General features: G+C 42.3%; 1 protein-coding gene across 3 annotated transcripts in view; it reads right to left on the bottom strand.

The window, feature by feature from the left end:
• The window catches only part of SUSD6 (sushi domain containing 6), an 88649-nt gene that overhangs the window by 68500 nt on the left and 5232 nt on the right, over positions 1-14917 (bottom strand). For all 3 annotated transcript variants that reach the window (XM_030034437.2, XM_030034447.2, XM_041127435.1), the window contains one exon: positions 12624-12710. The gene's annotated coding sequence lies outside the window, so the exon portion shown is untranslated. Of the gene's footprint in view, positions 1-12623; positions 12711-14917 lie in introns of those variants that run through there.

The raw sequence follows: 14917 nt of genomic DNA, 5'->3' as shown, positions 1-14917 counted from the left end.
CTGTTCCACAGCCATTTATATATGCAGAAAGTTGGTATCTGCATTCTCTCAAAAAGGAAAGACAAAACTAGTACTTTTTTTTCACCTTAAGCAATCCCATCACCATAAAGTTTTTCTTGTTAAATCATGGCAGCTTCCTTGATATTAACAGCAAATCCTCCTTCCCATTCCAGAAGTCTTAACAAAAATCTACTACCACATTTTTCTTTGTTTGACACCCTTCTTAGTAAATTCATCAATGCTGACACACTCTTATCTTCACACGGAAGACTAGCAGGCAGGGTCCCTGGACAGGGGAAAGAAAGAAATTTTGACAACAGCTAGATTTACAGGGAAAGGGCAAGGACCTGTCTTCATTTATGCCCAGACAAGAAGCCCACAGAAGGGCTCAGTTCATAACCCTACGTGTTCCAGCTAAATGTGCCATAGAGTACACACAGGTCAGCGTGGCAGCCCAGGCTCAGCCAGCCTCTGGCACTGCCTTAGGGCAACAGATCTCCAGGGGCAAAGCAATGTGCCCCTTCCCACATGAAGATTCCTAAGAATACATGAAATTATATTTATGAAGAGCCGAGTCATTCTCACCAGCAAGGACTGAAGTTTCTCTTAGTGTTGTGGCAAGTGCTTCATACCCCATGCAAACAAAGACAACAGAGAACAACTGTTTGTGGGTGCAATCCTCTAATTCCTGCATCCAGACTGCAGGATGCCATGATCTATCTAGCACTCACAGATGTTTGTCTGCTGCAGTCCACCACCATATGCCTACTCTCCCTTACTAAACTGGTACAGCAGCTCATGAGTACACAAGAGGACAACTACACTGGCAGGGAGAATATAGAAAACAACCATTTACGTGCAAAAATATCCTCATTCTCTCACTAAAACAATGCTGCTCTGGGAGACAAAGTGATGCAGATTTGCAAAGAAATTGCATTCGCTAGCAAAACCAAACCATACTACCACAAAGAAGGTGGGGTGGAACATTCTGTTTTATATTGAGGAACAAAGTGCAGAGGCCACAAGTAACAGCGAAACAGAAGGAGAAACAATTCAGCTGAGCATACCGACCCAGAACGCAGGGTTCAGTTACCACCTATATACACACATGCATCAGATCCACAACCCAAGCAACATTTCACACAGCCCCCACCTTATTTGTAAATGCACACTTAGAAATTCAGGGCAATAACCTGATACACTGGAGCTGAACACTATTACAGCCCATTGCAGACAGGACAGAAAGAAAACAAAGAGAATTTGTGTAACAAAGCAAAACGCAGCAAGAAAGGAACATCTGCTACTTTTACCAGGAATACCATATGGTCAGTATCTGAGGTACAGAGAATGAGTTCATTCATATTTAAAAGCAAAAGTAATAGGTCACTCCTTCCAAGATAAGAAGGAAAATGCCTGTTCCCCTTACCCTGTTCCAGCCCCATCATCCCCAGTCCAGATTTGGCTTTCTGAAGAACCAGTGCTGCCAGTATTCTGGCCCAGACAGTCAAGCTCCGAGCACTTTGCATGACAGGATGCCAGAATGAGGAGGATGAGAACACTCCTGTAGGAGTTTTGCTTAGCCCTAACACGAGCCTGGTTTATCCACAGCCCAGTCAGAGCTGCAACACTGAAAGACTAGTTTTGTCACTAGCAGATTACAGTAATGCTCTGGAGCTGTGAGGCATTTGGCAGCAGTAAGCATGGTTAGCACATTAAATCTCAACCGCTATCATGAAGCCATCTTCAACTCCTGAAAGCACTGCCCAGAATTGCAACCAACACAGTTGGTTCAGATCAGAGCACCCAAGAACACGTCTGTTTTCAACAAATGTGAGGCCAGACACATGGCAGAAATGCTTTGTAATATCTTGCAGAACACAGGCACGCTAGCTGAGAAGGCTTCTACTTCAGCAGTGCTACACCACATAGGGGTCTGCCATGCAACAAAGTTATAAGGCAAGATGGACAATCTTAATGAATCCTTGTTATCTCTTAAAAAAAACAGACCAATAAGGTCTTTTTCTATTTGAGCACCTGTTGGTCGGTATCATTTAGTTGTGAAAGTCTTGTGCAAGGAGATAAGACCCCTAGTACTAGCAAAGTCCCTCAACAACTGTCAAGATACAGCACACAAGTTAATTCACCTATTTTAAGAGTCCCCCAGTCTCAACAAGGTTTTGCCATATTTGCTGGTTCTTTGTTCTTCCCAAACCTGAATCCACACTGGCTCTCTGAAACTCAAGTATTCACTTTGTCAATTGAGTTTTTCTTGCAAGAGATGGACAGCAAAAAGGATTAGAAGGATTTTGCAGCAGTGCTGAGCAGCCTAAGCCAGAGAACGCAGTATAAAAGCCTACTCTGACAATCAAGTGCCAGGAGTAAATAAAATGGAAAATGACAGGCCAGATTAACTAGTGCCAGCATTACTTCCCTGATCCATCCAGGTGACAACATGTTCCAGTCTCCCTGCTCTATCCCTTTAAAACATTCCAGTCTGAGTCTAGGTATAATACTGCCCTGACCCACACATCTTGCTTTGTATTCACTCTCTGCCCATGGTAAGGAATTCAGGCAAGAAACCCAGCGATGAACACTCCTACACACAGAGCAATCCGCAAGTGTCTCCAGCAGAGTTAAGCATTTGCTTACAGGAAGACAAAAAGACAGTCTCCCAGGTAGCTGGTGTATAGATCTCATGTGGACTTCAAGTCCGCTGCTGAGACAGCAAGGCTTTTTCAGCCTCCTCACAAGCAGTAAGGGGAAAAGCAATGCAGCACAGAGGAGACACAGACAACAGCTGTCTGGTTAACAGCCTCCCAGCCAGAAAGTGCCAGAGGAAAAAAGAGATGCAATATCTGAATTTTAGCTATTGCCTGGCTAAGTATTTACTGAGAGAGGTGGCTAGCAGTCTCATCTTTGGACCAGAAACTTCATCTTTAAGCTTATAAAAGCCAGCTTTTGATGAGAGGTTTGCAGAATGAAGTGTCATTTTCTTCCATGTTTTGCCCTCCTTATGTATTTCATTTACTGATGATCCTACTATAAAAGGAGCAGCAGAAACTGCACTCGCGTGGTGTAGCAACCTCCTATGGAAGCTGAAAGCTGGATGCAGGCTTCCGACTTTAAAGCCTTCTACAACTCAGGCTTCTGCACACAGCTTATTTTATTCTTATTGAAGATTTTCCATGCCACCAGAAGTTACTCCCAATCAATTTCTAGCAAGATCTACAGTCTACATTTCTTCCATGTAAAAAGGAAGACCTATTGCCAGAAAAAGCATCACAGAATTAAATGCATTGTCAGACACAGGGGGCAATCGATAGTCTTGGAAATCAGAAGGGTTATAGCACAGCTTTAAGCAAGCCAAAAGCCACTGGCAGAGATTAAACATGGACTTCCATAACAAACATTTCTAGGCTCTTTTTTTGTCTAGTATGATTAACTCTGCTTGTGACTAACAGTGATCAAACAACAGCAACCTTGTTACTGTTTTCAGAAAGGGTGGATTTTGTAGAGACAGACAAAATCCTTTGTGGAACTTGGGACAGTCTATCCATTTAAGGATCACCCCGAATCCAGAGCTGGCTGTGGTGTGCCCTTAGCACTCTGCGGTGCAAAGCAGTGGAAGCCTGAGAAGAAAAGGTCAGAGCAGACCAGCAGTTGTGTGGGTGACCCCAATGCAAGCACACAGGACTGCAGGAAGTGGCAGTGGCCAAAATGACTCTGCGTGTGGCACCTGTCCTCTGCCAAGGGTAAGGAGGCTGAGGAGATAAAGGCTGGTATTTCACAGGGCAGACAAAAAAATAAGTCTTTCACATTGTCTTTTCCCAAGCCTGCCTTCTCAGCTCTGTAGTCCCAACATTAAACTTCATTAGCAAGGAGACCCATGATTACTGCTGGCTTATAAGCAGTTAAGCTTTGCCTCAAAAGTCTCACTTTGATCCTCATATTTGTCATCTATCCAGTAATTAAAGGATTTTTTTTCCTCTGTAAATTAAAAGGAGCTTCAGGTATTAGAGATGCCCCTAAGCTGCTCTGCCATGGTCTGAACTTCAGATTCATGATAGCTCAGTTGCTCATTACTTCATGCAGCACAGAGAAGAAAAACAGAAGCAGAGCCAACCCTTCAAACCTGGAAGGACCAGATTTATTCTGTGAGATTATCAAAATGACCATACCTATGTCAATGAGCACACTATGATCTGAAAGGATAAAATAACATTTCACCCTCCAACCTTCTTCATAATCTTACATGAACAGATGTAGAGAAATTTTTCAGACAAAGGTCGGATTTCCCAGTTGACAAAGTCCCTTTAAGTAGTCACTGCTCATTAGGCATTCAGAAATCCCAGAGCAACAGGATTTTTTTTGTTTTCTGAACACCAAGTATTTCAGCTCTCCTGCCCAATGAAGCCTGGTGAGGAAGTGCTTCCGTTTGATGCAAAAGGAGATAAGGCCTAGCTCAGTGCTACTGCAGGAAGAGATCCTCAAATTCACCTTCCCCAAGAACAAAAGACAAGTACGCCCTCAAACTTAGGCATTTGGTATCTCAAGCCAAAAACACAGGACAAAGTATCTTGGATTTTTGTTCAGAGATTCATACAAATCTTCCTCTGTGGTATAGCTATCACTGCATGTTTGCATTCTAGATAAATCGAGTGGTTTATTTAATGGCCACTACAGCAAAACGTGCACCTCCACAGCCTGCAACACCACCAGGAGCAAGGCACTCCAGAGGCCACCAGTGGCTCAGCAGCAGCAGCGGAGACCCCTCTCTGCTTCTTTGTACCTTAACATTTTCCACCCAAGAACAGCCTTTCTGCGTTAAGACTTTGTTTTTCTTTCCAGGCCAGGTGGCAGCCCCATATTCCCAAGTTTGGCACTTACCTGAGACCAAATGACAAACAAATAAAGACTTCTGCGTCCGGCTATAGCAATGCCAATGCCTGCCACCCTGCCTCGTGCAGTCCATAAACTCTCATCCTCCCCGCGGCTACCCGTGCCCCGCACACATACAAGGTCACCACCTCCCCACATGCCAGGCATGGCTGGCACAACCCTACACCAGCAGCTGAAAGCTTGGCAACTTTACAGCCACACATTGGGAAAACCGCAACATAATGAAGTTGCACACCACAGTACAAGGCATGCAGCAGCCACGCGTTACGCCCTATTATACTGGAAACAGTCATTAGTTGTGGAAGTAAATCCACATATTTTCACTTGATGAGTTTTTGCTTCTGTACTTCAGCTATTTTAGCTCTTCTTGTTCCAGAAGACATCAGAGAAGCTCATCTTGTGTTACAGAGGCTCACGTATAAAACACAGCCAAGTTATCCAAGTGCAAGTCTCACCCCAGCATCATCTTCTCTACAGAAATACCGACGAAGAAGAATGGGGTTTAAGCTTTTAATACCAAAGTAAACTGGATTGAATTTACTTAAAACTTCTTTTGCCAAACACAGCCTAAAGGCAAAAACCTATAGCCAAATAACACCATACCCCCAGGGTGTACCACTGACAGCATGAGAGACTGCAGTGGTGTTTGAAAACATCATGTTTGTATGGATGGAAATGTTTTATCTATTCTAAGGCAGATTCCTAGAACACATGCTTTTATCAGAGGGTGAAGAAGGGTGGGAAGGGAGGGAGAGAGGTTGTCACATCTGGGCAGGCAAAGATGTTTCTACTTGATACAAGACAAGAACTCAAGGCAAGAAATCTTCCTTCTCCCTATGTTAAACAAACACAACAACTTCTCTTGAGAGGACACCTACAACCTCTTCCCACATCTTCCTGGATCTAGATTCTCCAGAGACAGAAATGATAATATAGAGCCTCAAAGCCCAGACCGTAGCAGCCAGCTGAATATTACCTAAACATGTGGATTTGAACAGAGATTACTTTCCAATCCTCTTCTGAGCCTCCTGTTGTTCTCTGGCTAGTAGCAGTGATTTCGCTAATTGGGAGCCAAGCTCGGCATTTCTCTTGAGGGAAGGTCTCATGAGGGACACTCACCTACTACGTATAGCCCAAACCATTATGTAAGACATCCAGACCCACTCCTTGTATCCAGATTTACATAATCTGAGTGCCTGCTCTGAGCAGGAGATTAGGTCTATAGCAGCTCCAGAGGTCCAACCTTTATTACTCTGATTTTTCACAACCAGAACTATTCTTTCTCACCAGGAAGCTAAGCAACATCACCTCTTCCAAAAACTAGTTCCTGGACACCAGGAGACTGGTAGATTGTTGCAAGGTTTGTCTTCCCAAATGTACTCAGATCATCATCTTCATAAGAGTAGCTTCACATAAAAGAAACAGGCTAGTTCAGTTTTAGTTAGTTATGTTTTTATGTGCTTTTTTTTTCCTACCTTCCTCCATCACATTACCGGCCTTTAACTGTGATTTGTGTCCCCATATGAGAGCACTGCCTAGCACATAGTGAGGAAACTGATCTACCCTCAAAAACTGCACACATACTGGTGTGCAAAAAATTCACGTGTTATCAAAACAAGCTCATCTAGCTTAGTGCTCCATTTCCTGCAGATGCTAGAGGCTTTGATAGGCAGGAAGCATGTAGAGAAGCCCAGGCAACAACTACCCAACATTCATGGCACTATACAAAGCTTGCATTAACAGTGCCTACACTAGTCTTCTTACACACTTTTTTAACCTCCCATTTTTTTTTCCTGAGAGGCCAATAGAGCCTCAGTCTCCAGAGCTACCAGTCTCTGTTCTCACAGACAGTGTAAGTCAAATACCTTTCTCAGCATCCAATTCCTGGGTAGCAGGCACAGTGTCACACTCGCCAAGGGATTCCACATACTCTGGTTGCAATATTCTTATTTTCCTTCCCTTCCCCAAAAAGAGGGGAGGATCTCTGCAGTAGTCTTTCAAACATCAGATACAGAGAGTGTAACAGCAATCACCCTCACAGTGCAAGTCTGAAATAACTCTACTGAATTAATGGGCTCATCCCAGTATAACTAATGAGTTAAGCCAGCTTCAAAAAGCCTGCTTAAAATATCTTATTGGCTCCTCCTTAACCTCACCTACCTCCAAAAATTTGCTTCAACTTGAAAAACAGGCTGCCTTCTACACTTACAGCAAATTCTACCATCATCACATACAACATTTTTGGCACCATAGCCAAAAAGGAGACAGAGAAGAACTCAAAGACAAGAAAGGCTAAGATAATCATGAGTCCTAGGGAAAAAAAAAAATCTAGATAGAATTTACTGATTTTACATTTAATATTGACCTTCATGGCTTGGAAAACAAAAAAACCCCTCTGCACTCTTTACTGTATCCATCCTGTAAAATTCACAATTTGTGAGGATTAAACACATTGAGCACCCAGCGTGAGGTGCTGAAAGGGAAGAAAGTGTTGCCTTGAACTTCTCTGAGCAGCTAGTGCCCAGCTATACCTTCAGAGAATTTAGGATATGCACATGCACTTGTTAAGACACAGTACTGTATTGTCTAAGCTGAATAATATCTCTCAACAGCTCCAAGTACTACTTTAAGCAGAAAGAGGGTACGAAATTCCCCTATGTACTGGGAGCCTGTTAAACAGTTGGCATAAAAAAAGAAAAATCAATGTACAATTGAGACAGTGGGAATCAGTTATGCAGCAATTAAATGCACAATGCAGGAGGACTATAAAATACCAGCTTGCTTTAGCAAATATGGTTGCTTACCACCAAGTACCTCAGAGAAGAAAAAAAAAAAATCTTATCACATATCTCAAATTCAGCAAGGCTTGTCTGGAAGAATGCTTGGAAAGGCTGCAGCACATGCATTGTTTTGTAAGAAACGGTATTTCTGATTCAAGTCCTCCTCTTTAGTCAGCACCAACCAACGCACTAGTATACCACCGGAGATGGTGGAAAAGACCAGGCACAGGTACACAGATCAAGCAAGGCAATACAGATCAACTCACAAGAGGTAACCAGGACTATTTTCTCAGCCATGTTGCCAGAGGTCAGAAGCATATTAGTGTCAATTGTTAACATTTAGTGGCTCAAATGCTTCAATTCCTTCCAACTTCAGCGTTCAGGCCCCTTCAAAAGTCTTGCAAGTACAATACACTTCTCTTTTCCCACCTCCCTGTATTGCCTCACACTTTATGCAGGGCAGCCTGTTTTTAGTTAAAAAAAAAAAACAACAAAAAAACCCCAAACAAACAAAAACCAAAACAAACAAAAAACCAACACCCAAGTTGTTCTGAAGAATCTAGGTGCTTCCTGTGAACCATTTAAAACAAAAAACAGAGGCACTGACAGATTTCAACTTATTCTGCAACAGGCCTATTTTCAGGTGACATACCTCTCAAACAGGAGATCTCCTGTAGCGAGTTGTTTTTCAGATGAGCATTTCATATTGATGAGTTCATCCCAGGCTCTCTCGCTCCCAGGCATAAAACTGCCACTCTACCAACACAGAGGCAAGTGCCTGCCCCAGAAATAAGTTACATATGAATAGCTCTGATGCCCATTACAAACAACTATCTTTTCTTGGGACTCTTACAACAGATTTGCTGAACTAGAGATGACTGCTTTCTGTCACGAACTGCAGAGCCCTTCCTGTTGGAAAGGCAAAAAGAGCAGAGGATTTCAGCAAGTGAGGTGGTAGACCAGCTATACTGCCAATTTCCTTGAACAGCCTCAGTAAGGACATTGGCAACACCCATTCCCCCAGGCATGCCTTCACTTTCATCCGAAGGATCCATCCTTGTAAAGGAGAAGTACCTCAATTTATACATCCCACACGAACCCAGCTTGCCTCACTGCAACTCATGTTTAAGGAGCATATGGTCAGAGCCTGATCCTCTGCTACAGTCAGAGGGGAAATAGCACCCACAGGTAGTGCTAGGTTCCAACCTGCCACTCCAAGGTTAGCCAAAATATCTGATCACCAGCTAGTTTGACCCAAGCACTCCCCAAGATGCTAAGCTCTACCCGTAAACACAACTGGCTGTCCACGTAACAGGGCCAGAGGGGAATCGGCCAGGGAGCACAAGGCTATAGGGGGGAATCTTCTTCCCAGTCTCACACATAGCAAGTTGTTTGTCACATCAAAAGTCAAACAGCCTTTTTGCGATGTGTTAGTTGATGACTAAGCTATGCTAATTAAAAACACCAGCTTCGCAATAAGGGATAAATACAGATGAAGAATTCAAATCAAGACGTGTCTGTTCCACAAAATGTTGGGGGGAAGTGGGAAGAAGCAATCGTCATAGCTTAAATGGAACAATATACTGCCTCCAGGATATGGTAGCCACTGAAAACCCATCTTCCTTCCTCTCTACCAGAGATTAAACCAGAGAGTCACAAGGGTTAAGCTGGTCTTCAAGTTACCTTAAAATAAACACTGAAAAAATCCACTAAAAACCCAACCCACTCTCACATAGAATCCAAACCTTCAGTTCATACATAGAGAAACAGGCAGAAGTCGTCCTCTCTGGCCTCCTATCAGAGGAGCAGAAAGAAAATATCTGGGGAGAAAAACACATCAATTTTGAATATTCTGTACTGTCTCCTTAGCTTTTAATACCAACCGTGCTGTATGCCCCTGGAGTTTCATGCTACAGCACACCACTTGAAAAGGAAATACTAACCTGGATCAAAATATACACAAATGAGAAACCCCAATATGTATGAAGGGATACAAGTGAACGCTGGCCAACCCCAGAGCAGACACCACTGTTACAAGCACTTGGGTTTTAGGCTTTCCACATTACAAACGGTTCAAGCAGACAAGAGGGGAACAGACAAGAAAGCGCAGGTTAGAGAGCTTTCAAGGCCTTATGGGAAGCTTTGCACAGGAGCTGTTCAGAAATGCTTTTGCCATCCTCCTTCTGTTCTCACTTCACAGGATAAAAATAATGGGGGAGACGAAACCTGTGTTCTGCACTGCAACTTGTCTGCGGTTTCTCTCACCCCCGCGCCCCCCCCCCCCCCCCCCATTTCAGGATAATTGTTTTGAATCATAGAAGATGAGAAGGATGTTGAAAAATGATAGAATATGAGTAACTAAGTACAGGGCACTCATTCACAGGAAATGCCCCGCATATGCCAATCGAGAGTAAAGAAAAGACAAAACCAACAACGCCTTCCAGTTTTTATTTTCAGGTCATAAAAGCAATCACCACCCTGAAAATGAGCATTTCCTGGGATTTAACAACTGTCGGGTTAATAGTGCTAGGCAAAGGCAGTTATGCCTAGCCCATAATTTTACCCACATAAAATGTGTCACGCTGCATCTGTTAGTGATGTCTCTTTAGGATATTGTCAACAGAATCAACCTCAAAAAACAAATGCTGTTTGGAAGTGCTGATAAACCCCTTCCCGCAGCTAATGCTTCCACATAGGTTCACATCAACGAGCCACACTGGATTACCTTTGTTAACACACACTCCCCACACGTGCACAGTCACTAGCAAAGAACACTTGAAATCAGTCGCCTCAGATGGGCATCTTCTGATGGAGCCTTTCTCCCTCCACCCCAATACCTTTTTGCACACTTTTTGGAGCTCAGCTTAGCTAGATATTATGTCCACATCGCTAAAAATTGTGCGGTTTGCAAAGAGATCAGATTTTTATATCATCACTGTAGGCCTTTTCCAATTCTGCATTAGGAAAAAACTCTCCATCAAAATGAAACATTATGAGAGCACTGCACTGATATGCAGATGCTAGCTGTGCAGACGCACTCAGTCAATCTCTGTCTTCTAGGAAAGATCTTTATCTTGTCTAAATCCCTCCTATCCCTCTATTCTGTACTGATACTAAAGAGGTTCTCAAACCACCCTGCAAAAAGAACAGCCCCTAGTGAAAGACAGCAAACTCCCTTACAAATTCACCAGAAGGCCAGCTCAGCCAGACTCAGGAGAGATTATCCATGGAGGATTGCCACCATCTATCCTCAGAGAACCCACTATCACAAACCAAACGGCTGTACTAGGAGACCTCCTTTTAGAAACACAAGGATGAGCTTCTCATCAGCTTCATACTGCCAAGGAAAGGCTAAAGAGGCTAAGTCGGTACACTTCGCCCCTTCCCTTCTTGATCTGCAAGACATTTTTTAACAGCTTTGTCTCATGTGATCATTTCACATCATACCTAACCAGTATCTTCACCACCACCCCCACTCTTTCCCCACAGCCACAGATAAGATTTAGTGAAGAGACACGGTTTTAATGAACTATTTTTTTTGTGTTATATGACATGCAAAGTCATATTTCACTACATACCTAGGCTTCAAGCACCTCCCTCTACTGTTGTGCAGTTTGTCTTTAGACTGGGAGCAATCATTGGCATAAACCAAAACAATATATAGGTTGCATACACATTCATCCTAGAAAACTTACAGAGCTCTTTGGACTAGTGATTAGAAGTTAGTCTCTTTAAGACTATTTAAAAGTATTTGAGAATCAAATGCTTTTTGCTCTGTCCAAGGAAGAAGGAAAGAAGAGACAGAAGGAAAAATACCTTCTAAGTTTCAGCTACATACCGACTTACATTCTTTCAGTTACACGTCCCAACATGTAACAAAAGATGCCACTGTATTCAGTGTGTCTTGCATAAACAAAAAATTACTTTTTATTTAATGATAGAAAAAACACACACACACATCCACCGAGATATCTATTTAACTGAAGTGTACAAGTACACTCAGCAGCACCCAAAAAATCCCAGAAGATTTAAATGAGCACTCCTAATGAGACCCCCTCAAAACTCAAGCCTTTGCACTCAAGGTAGCAGTTGCAGGAAACAAGGACAACAGGCCAGCACAGCAAGAAGAGCGGTAGCAAAGGAGCTTAATGCCTTATCACTACTAGAGGGATCTGAGGGGAAGAGGAGGTAGTCAGAGGAATTATCCCTATTCTGATTAGCATTGGAACAAAGGCTCACATTAGTTCGTCAGCACTAGGACTCCCCTAGAGCACTGGATAATAACCTTGTTGAAAGCATTAGAGGGATTTCCTCCCCCTGCCCCCAGTTTACATCTCTTCTCTAAAGGGGGATAAAAGGGTGAGGTGCAAAAAAGCAGCTTTATGTTTAGTTCTCTGAAAGACATATCCAGGTAGTTTCCTACCACTAAAGCATAAAATACACAAGGAAGATCCTTCTATGATAGATTTTCAAAGGTAACATTTGGAAGCAGGCATGGAAAAAATTCAAAACAAAACAAAAACTATTTTCTGTTCAAGAGAAAAGGTCAGATAGTACAGGTGGTTTATTGTGCGTGCTTAACTCCAGACAGCAGGAGTTCAACAGTTTCTACAGCAAAACCAGGGAGTAGTAAGGGAGTGAAGAACACAAGGAAAAAAACAGCTTATGGTATCCGAACACCACAAAAAACAGGTTAACAGAGGTGTCAGGAAAAAGGCTAAAGGCATGACTACAAAGGAGTCAGACCCTAAGAACATTTCAGAACACCAGCTTTCGAAACAGGAAGTAGTACTAACAGTAAGTGGCTGTCTCACTGCAGGAGAACATGGAAGGCAGCACATTCTGACTTTAGTCTACAGAAAAGTCATGGCACTTGCACAAAATGCAGGTTTAAAAAGCAAAGAGTCAGGAAAAATAAAGTAACGGCATTAGCTTTCATCTTACCTGGTGAGGACACAAGCTGGCATACAAATGTTGTCAAGTTAGTATGATTAAAGTGATGATTCAGTGATGACAGGTTGATTCACACACCTAGGAATACACAAAAAAGTAAGTATTAGCTGTGAGTACCTAGGGGATAAGAATGGCACTCTGTCACATAAAAGAGCCAAAAGGCTGAGGGGTAGAAGCAGCTCCATTATGTTTTTATGACACAGGCACACAGCTATGCTTCAGGTACAGACATTACCCACAAAATTCACATCTGGGTTTGAGATATACTGCACAAGTTACTCAAAAACAAAGAATATTCAAAACTACCCTCACACATTCCATTTAAAAAAAATCTCAAGTGTAAGAAGAGAACAGATCACAGTTTAAAGCATAGCAGAGTGTTACTGAAAACATTTTTCAGCAGCACTCAAGCTTTGTTAATTTTTTTTTTTCAGTGGGACAGAAACTTCTGAGAAGTTACCTGAAATACATAGATTAGAACTGCATCAAGTCCAGCCATCAGATACACACATACACTCCCACAAATAAAAATCTAGCGATCACAAATACTGCATACTTCCCAAACAAGCATAGGAGAAAGGAAATTTATTTCTATGGTGCCAAAAAAAATCAGTATGTTTTATTGTCTTTTAACCCCACACACACCCTTTTTATTCAGCATTAATACTAAAAATTCCAGGACTTAAAAAGAAAAGTTGGTTATTAATAAGGTAACCTTCTCCACTTCGGAAAGCACAGCAACCAACTGAGAACTGGGCATACTGGTCATCTAAAAGTGAAAGTAAAAGCTGTGCAGCTGAAAGGAATTTTTGTCTAGCCTGCTTAAAGATCTCCTTTGTTGTTAAACATTTCATTGTCACATTTAAATGTCAGCTTTTTGAGTCTCAGAAGCATGCAAGCCCTGCTATACAGCAAACCAGAAACAGACTTGAGATGGAGGTGGTCACAGCTGATGATATTAAAAATAAACCTAGCAAACTCCTCTTCGTGTCTCTCATTCAACTTAAATAAAGATACGCTTACCAAAAGACACAACCCCTGGTCATACAACCCTGCTCCTCATACCCACGAAGCGGTTTTTAATGGATCTCTGTTAGCAGGCTTGTATGGTTTTATAGTCTGCTCACAAAGCCGGGCAAAGCCTGAGACGAGTCTCCAGCATATTTTTGTTGCACATCACAAAACCAGTTTGCAGCGTTTCAGGATCACACAGCTCTTTGCAATAATGCTTTAGTTTTATAAAGATGTACTACTACATTTTCCTAAGGGGAAAACAGGAGCCTCCCTCTCCTGAAGCAAGCAGCGTGCCCTTTTTGGGCTTTCAAAAGGAGTGAGGGGCCCTCGGAGAGGAGCCGAGTTTAAAGCTTTCAGGATGATCCCACATATGGCCACTGGGTCGCCAGTGGCATATGCAGCAGCAGATGGAGAAGTGAAGCTTTCATACCCTCTGAGCAATGCTCTGCAATTTTGACACTTCTGTTGAAGAGCAGAGATGTCAATCACCCTTCCAGGCTGGTGTTTCAGCACAGAAGGCATTCTCCTCAGGCCATGAACCAACACCAAAAGATAACCTACACAGGCTATTTTGGGGGCAGTTTCTGTCTTAGCTTTCAAGCATAATGAATCCCCACACAGCAGAGAATGATAAATTACTGCTAAGTCTTCTTCACTGCACATCAGTTTTCTTTTGCCTTTTGGCTCATTAGAGAGCAACACATACCCAGTATGCATCTTTACCTTCCCCCCGCCTGTCATTTAAAGGAGTTTTAATTAACATTAGAGCACCTTACTAAGTCTAACAAATAAAATGGCTTGTGAGAGTGATTGGCACAAATGAGCTCCAATACCCAAAGGAGATTCTGGTGCATCTCACAATGTAATTATATTAGTGTGGGCTGCTTCAATATCTACTTCTTGAAGACTTTCCAGAAGTTATTTACCAAGAAGAAAAAAAAAACAACAAAATAAAACCACCAAACCATCTTAAATAGGCCAGAGATATTCAAGCATTTCACTAATCCATATATTTAAAACTACACATACAAACTATAGCTCATTTCAAAGCAAGCTGCCTTTAACAGCTACTGTTGAAAATCAAGTTGCAAGTTTAGCTATTGAAAGATTTATATTTTTATACAGTGTAAGAACATCACTCTCAAGCTCACAGAAATTGGGGGTTTGGGGTTGGGAGGGTATTGTTGGGTTTGGGGTTTTTTTTTGTTCTGTTTTGTTTTTTTTTTAAACAAGACTGACATAACAACAGGATTTCCTTCTTAAAACTTATG

The sequence above is a fragment of the Aquila chrysaetos genome, chromosome 2 (assembly GCF_900496995.4).
Source record: "Aquila chrysaetos chrysaetos chromosome 2, bAquChr1.4, whole genome shotgun sequence".
Classification (NCBI taxonomy): Eukaryota; Metazoa; Chordata; class Aves; order Accipitriformes; family Accipitridae; genus Aquila; species Aquila chrysaetos.
Note: the sequence above shows the minus strand (reverse complement) of the source record. Positions and strands in the feature narration are given on the sequence as shown.